Source organism: Nomascus leucogenys, chromosome 3, assembly GCF_006542625.1.
Source record: "Nomascus leucogenys isolate Asia chromosome 3, Asia_NLE_v1, whole genome shotgun sequence".
NCBI classification, from domain to species: Eukaryota; Metazoa; Chordata; class Mammalia; order Primates; family Hylobatidae; genus Nomascus; species Nomascus leucogenys.
Genome location: NC_044383.1, coordinates 152,075,405 through 152,081,777, shown reverse-complemented (window position 1 = coordinate 152,081,777; position 6,373 = coordinate 152,075,405). Strand labels below are relative to the sequence as shown.

Sequence of the window (6,373 nt, the reverse complement as noted above, 5' to 3'; positions counted from 1 at the left end):
TTCCTACCAATAATGGGTGGAGATGGGCTCAGTGGTCCCGTCAAATGCTCCACTGGCTGGATAAGTTAGGTTACCTTCCCATAGTTTGCTTTCACTAGTTTCTGTTATTTCTCATTTATTTCCTGTAAACTGAAGGATAGAGTTAAAGATTTGATTAGATTCAGGCTCAAGATTTCCCACAGGAATACCCCTCGGTGGGGCTGCTGGCTTCACAACATCCTCCCGGCTGGCACCTGGAGCTGGCCCCCTTCCCTTAGTGAGGCTAAGGTCCAGTGGATCCCTCCTTGTGAGTCTGCATTTTCCCCTGAGGACTGACAAATCACCCCGGGCATTATATCGACTGCCTGGTGCCTGTCTGCATTTCTATTAACCATGGACTGAATGCTTTTAGCATCCCTCGATGATTTTCGTCTGAAGCAGTAACTTCACTTGGGATGGCCAAGTGGTGTTCTTTTCGTTCTACTATTCTTTCACATTTATTATCTGGAATTACTCTGAAAAGAAGAGCTTTCCTTCATCACCCGGGTTAGCTGCAATAGTTCATACAGATAAATGCTCTCTTCCCTTTACTTACCAAAAGAATTAGTGCGCTAATTAAGACAAAAGACTTTGATGGTGGGGGAAGGGAGATTGTTTTGTTTGCTCTCTTTCTGTGTATCTTTTTTAAAGTTTTTTAAAACTGTTAAGTTTCGGGCTGGGCGTGGTGGCTCAAGCCTGTAATCCCAGCACTTTCTGAGGCCGAGGCAGGTGGATCACAAGGTCAGGAGATTGAGACCATGCTGGCTAACACGGTGAAACCCCGCCTGTACTAAAAATACAAAAAAAAAAAAAAAAAAAAAAATTAGCTGGGCATGGTGGCATGCACCTGTAGTCCCAGCTACTCAGGAGGCTGAGGCAGGAGAATCGCTTGAACCCAGGAGGCAGAGGTTGCAGTGAGCTGAGATCGCGCCACTGCACTCCAGCGTGGGCGACAGACCAAGACTCCGTCTCAAAATAATAATAATAATAAACTGTTAAGTTTCTACAGATAATTTATTGGAATATAATTTGCACCCATTTAAAGTGTCCAATTCAATGGTTTTTTAGCATATTCACAGAGCTGCACAACCCTCACTACAATCAACGTTAGACCATTTTCATCACCCCAGAAGAAAGCAGGTCCCTGTTAACAGTCACTCTCTATTTTCCCCCAAAAGTCCCTGTCCCTGGCAACCACCAATCTATTTCCTGACTGTGGATTTGCCTACCTTGGGCATTTCATGTAAGCAGATCATACAATATGCGAGCAGACCATACATGAGCAGACCACACAATACATGATCCTTCCTGTCTGGCTTCTCTCACTTAGCCCTGTGTTTTCAAGGTCCTTCGATGCTGTAGGAAGCATCCCTGCATCCTTCCATGCATGGGTCCATACTTCATTTCTTTCTATTGCTGAATAATATTCCACTGTAGGGATACTTAATCTGTATTTCTCTATTCAGCAGTTGGTTCAACATTTGGTTTCTGCTGATCTGATTTTCCCCCAATCCAGTTTTCACCACACACAGAACCAAATGATTGTGTAAGAGAAGCAGATAAGAGGATCTAGAGAGAGCTCATGATGTTTCTGACCTTCTCCAAGGTTAGAAACCAACAGGGATATAACATCTCTGCCCTTTACCCTCTAAGAGAATAGATAATGCTTTGAGGGTTAAAGGGTACAACATTTAGAACCTCTCCCTGATAAAACAAACAAACAAACAAACAAACCCGTATGTCTGCTTAGTAGCAAAAGAAAGAATAGTAGGTAGGAGTTGCCATAAAGTAGAATAAAGGGAAAAAGAGAAATTCATATTTGTCAAATGTATTATTGGCAGTATCAGGCCTTTTATGGCGATTATTCCTTTTAATTCTCATAAATAATCGACAACTTGTATGACGTGATATTTACTGCTTTCATTTTATAGATTAAAAAATTGAGGCCTAGGGAGTGTTAGTTACTTGCCACATACAGGCAGCTACAAAGCAGTCAGGCTCATCCAGCCTGGTGTTCGGCTCTGAGCCCTCCCATGGCACCCCCCAGCTTGGAAGGCATGAAAGCTGTCATGGCGCACAGCGGTCGGGGTGCACAGCCATCAGGGCGTACAGCCGCCGGAGCCCCCTGGGAGGCTTAGTCCCACAAATCCACCTTCCAAACGGGCTCTATGTTCAAAGAAGTTTGGGAGGACCAGGTGCAGTGGCTCACGTCTCTAATCCCAGCACTTTGGGAAGCTGAGACAGGTGGATCACTTGAGACCAGGAGTACAAGACCAGACCAGCCAACATGGTGAAACCCTGTCTCTACCAAAAATACAAAAAGTAGCTGAGCATGGTGGCACAGGCCTGTAATCCCAGCTACTTGGGAGGCTGAGGCACGACAATCACTTGAACCTGGGAAGCAGAGATTGCAGTGAGCTGAGATCACGCTATTGCACTCCATCCTGGGTGACAGAGTGATACTCTGTCTCAATAAAAAGTTTGGGATAGGCTGGGCGCGGTGGCTCACGCTTGTAATCCCAGCACTTTGGGAGGCTGAGAGAGGCGAATCACGAGGTCAGGAGATCGAGACCACGGTGAAACCCCGTCTCTACTAAAAATACAAAAAAAATTAGCCGGGCGTGGTGGCGGGCGCCTGTAGTCCCAGCTACTCAGAGAGGCTAAGGCAGGAGAATGGCGTGAACCCGGGAGGCGGAGCTTGCAGTGAGCCGAGATCGCGCCACTGCACTCCAGCCTGGGCGACAGAGCAAGACTCTGTCTCAAAAAAAATAAAATAAAATAAAATAAAAAATAAAAAATAAAGTTTGGGAAATGCTACATGGTGAGAGTTCCTCTTGCAGTATCACAATTCACATAGCTTAGTAAAGGCTCTCAGAAGAGCTGCAGAAATTCAGTAATTGCCTGATTCAAATAAGTTTCCTAAATACATTTGACCATGAAAACCTCCTCACTATTTCTCCCTGCTCCCAGCTACTGGGGACAGAGTGGTTGGGAAAGCTGCCTGTATAGTATGTTGAGCACTTTTACCCTCGTGACCAGCAGCGGAGAATCTGTGGGCAACAGTCCAGCACTTGGGATTATCCAGTTCCCTTCAAAGGAGGATTTTGGCTTCTATTGATGATTGTTGCTTGAATCCCTCATTTCAATAGGGATTGCAAAATAGTGATGTTTCCACTTTCTTTGACCCTTTGCCATTTATTTGCTAGCAAGTTACTGAGTTGCTAAACAGAGTAAAGATTCCTTGCCTGCAAAACCATTTCTTTGTGACTTCTCCATCCACAGTGGAAGGACTGAAACCAACCTAAGACAAAAATAGGGAGCAGGAGGGAGCAAAGCTGCTTGCTTAACAGCATGTACCAAGCCCTGGGGCAGCATATGGATTCATTAGAGGTGGGACAAGAAGGGCTATCTTAGCTAAATTATTGTGCATTCATACTTGACTTGTTATATTGGTTTTTGAATCTAGGTGACACTGGTGACTCGGGGTCAAGGGCCCGAGTTTCTTAGCTTATTGGTGTACTATAGTACATTCTTTAAATTACTAAGCAAATGGAATTAATGTGTAACCTAAGAACCAAATAGAGGCAGGTGTTGGGCTGAGAGAAAATTGGGCAGCAGGACAGAAACAAAACAATGCATCTTTACATTTACAAAACACTTTTATCCTCCACTAAATACTTCCTTCTAAATTGCCTTCACCATTGTAACAAACCTGCAGGAAAGACAAGCCGGCTATTTATCCCCATTTCCAGAATGAACGAAATAAAGGCAATATGATCAGGAACCGGTGGAATTCAGTGTTTTCACTCACAGAACGACTCTGCTTTTTTATTTTTTCTTTCTTTTTTCTTTTTCTTTTTGAGACAGAGTCTTGCTCTGCCAACCAGGCTGGAGTGCAGTGGCATGATCTCCGCTCAATGCAACCTCCGCCTCCTGGATTCAAGTGATTCACCTGCCTCAGCCTCCTGAGTAGCTGGAACTATAGGTGCGCACCACCGATTCCCGGCTAATTTTTGTATTTTTAGTAGAGACAGGGTTTCACCATGTTGGCCACACTGGTCTTGAACTCCTGACTTCAAGTGATCTGCCCACCTTGACCTCCCAAAGTGCTGGGATTACAGGCACGAGCCACTGCACCTGGCCTTTTTTTTCCTTTTGTCTTTTTTTTTTTTTTGGTCTATGTTGATAATTGGATGAGAGAAGTTGGTTTATTACAAATGGAAGCTTTTCTTCGATCATAGGAAGCTGATGGACACTGTAAGATCAAGGAAAGAACAAATGGAGGTAATCAGCTTAGAGCCAATCAACAGCCTCCTTGGAGGAGTGTGGGCCTCATGAAAAGGTAACACAAGTACTACATGCTGAAATGGAAAAAAAATACATTTTCCTGAGAAAGTGAATGAATTAAAATTAGACTGTTAGAAAAATACTATGTAGATACATGAAAAAATTCATAACCATGCAGGAAATGCATAACTGCCAACATTTTTAATGACATAGTTTCGACTGAAATTATGGTTAAATTAGTAATACATACATTCTGTTCTTGACAAAAATTGCAAACATTAATCCTAATCAGTGAACACTTAATAACTACCTTCCCCTGAGATAATTACAAAAGAAATAGAAATTCTTCAGACTATCATTTTCCTCATTCTTTAGAAAGAAATAAAAGCTCTTTAGATAATATGTTTATTATCCCAGGGCACAGAAATCTCTGGCCCAGGGATGAAAACCGAAGTTAAGCAGTTGCCATCACGCATTGCAAATGGCTCTGCAGATCAGGAAGAATGAAGATTCCCTTTGTGGACAGGCTGGGCGCTCCCCAGCAAGCCGGCCGGAACCAGTCATGCAGCCCCATGAGGAGGCTCTGCAGAGGGGACCCAGCCCCTTCTACAAGCAGACGCACTGTCATCGCATACACACAGTGTACGTGGACTGCCTGTACAATACTGACCCATAAGGGGTGCTCTGTCAACAGAGGCCAGCTTCCTTCCAAACTGACCAGAAATCCGTCCAAACTCACAGATCCTGCGTCTACAGAGAAGTGCCAAGTGCAGCCCATTCTGATTGTCGTTTCTGAACTTTCATGGGCAGGTGAGATTGGGGCTCACTGCTGGGCCTTTACACTCACTTCCACAAACCTGGGGTTCAGAATAACCAGTGATGCTTTCATTTGTGCCTTCCATATGCCATCCAAATATGGACAAACCATGTATGACTGGCCTTTCTAAAGTTTTACAAAATCATGTACATGAGTCTATCTATTGCTATGTTCTTATAGTTTAGGTCACATTCCTGCTTCATATTTGAAGTAACAGATACATGGCAACATGAAAGAAATACTTTTTGTGGCAACATGGGGAAAGTATGCCTTTGAAAGTCACAGAGAACTTAGTTCAAATCCAAATTATCCACTTACATATGTCTTTTGTCTTTACATACTCCAATTTGTACTCCTTCATGGAATGGAAACTAGTGGAAAGCTCAGAGGTCCCATTTGAGGCCCAGGTGTGGGAACTAAAGCCTCTTGACCCCAGCCCAGTGGTGGCAACAGTACATTAGGGGCAGGTGCCCTCAGTAGAGTTTCTCCAAGTGCTGGACACTGACCAGCAGCCTCAGAGTCACCTGCAGCGCTCATTAGCCACGCAGATTTCAGCCCCAACTCCAGACCTTCTGAGTCTGAGGCTGGCATCTAGGAATCTGCCAAGGATTCTTCTGACAGCTCAGGTTTCAGAACCACTATCCATGGGGAAAAGAAACATATTAAGGGCTAAGACAGAGCAGCTATGAGATCCAGGAGCCTGTTAGCAGATGGTGAGTCTCCTTTTCCACCAATCTTGCAGAGCAGTTTGGCTTCATTCAAGAAGCCATGCAGTTTCCTTACACCTACCTTCTGGGTCGATGTGAGAAGGAGAAATAATGTACAAATAGTGCCTAATGATCAAGAAAAGGTGGCTATTAATAATATTATGATTAATAATCAAGACTCCCTCACTTTTCACAGGTTGTACATTCCTAACCCCATCATGAAGCATGTTCATGTGAAACAGAACAACCTTCCTGGTGTTATTATAAGACTGCAATATTGTGTAATAAGATACACTTTCAGAGATGATCAAGGTCAGCTGTGACCAATAGAGCCCACGATCCTAACAGAAAATGAACCCCACTCAATCAAGGGCTTACCGTTTTCATTCTCAAAGGCATTTCTTCTTCTTTAACACCACTTATTTTGAATAGATAGCATACGTAGACTGTACAAATTTCAAAAAGAACATAGGAAGATACAATGAAAAGTCACTGTCACTCTTGGTCATCCTTACAGGCAGCCACTACTAACATTTCTCCAGTA

The 6,373-nt window shown here is 43.7% G+C and overlaps 1 long non-coding RNA gene across 1 annotated transcript; it reads right to left on the bottom strand.

The window, feature by feature from the left end:
* Positions 1–4,181: 4,181 nt before the first annotated feature.
* Positions 4,182–6,195, bottom strand: LOC115834477. Its single transcript, XR_004029412.1, has 2 exons — positions 5,441–6,195; positions 4,182–4,273 (listed from the first exon to the last, which is right to left on the bottom strand). It is a non-coding gene; the product is annotated as an uncharacterized LOC115834477 (long non-coding RNA).
* Positions 6,196–6,373: the final 178 nt, after the last annotated feature.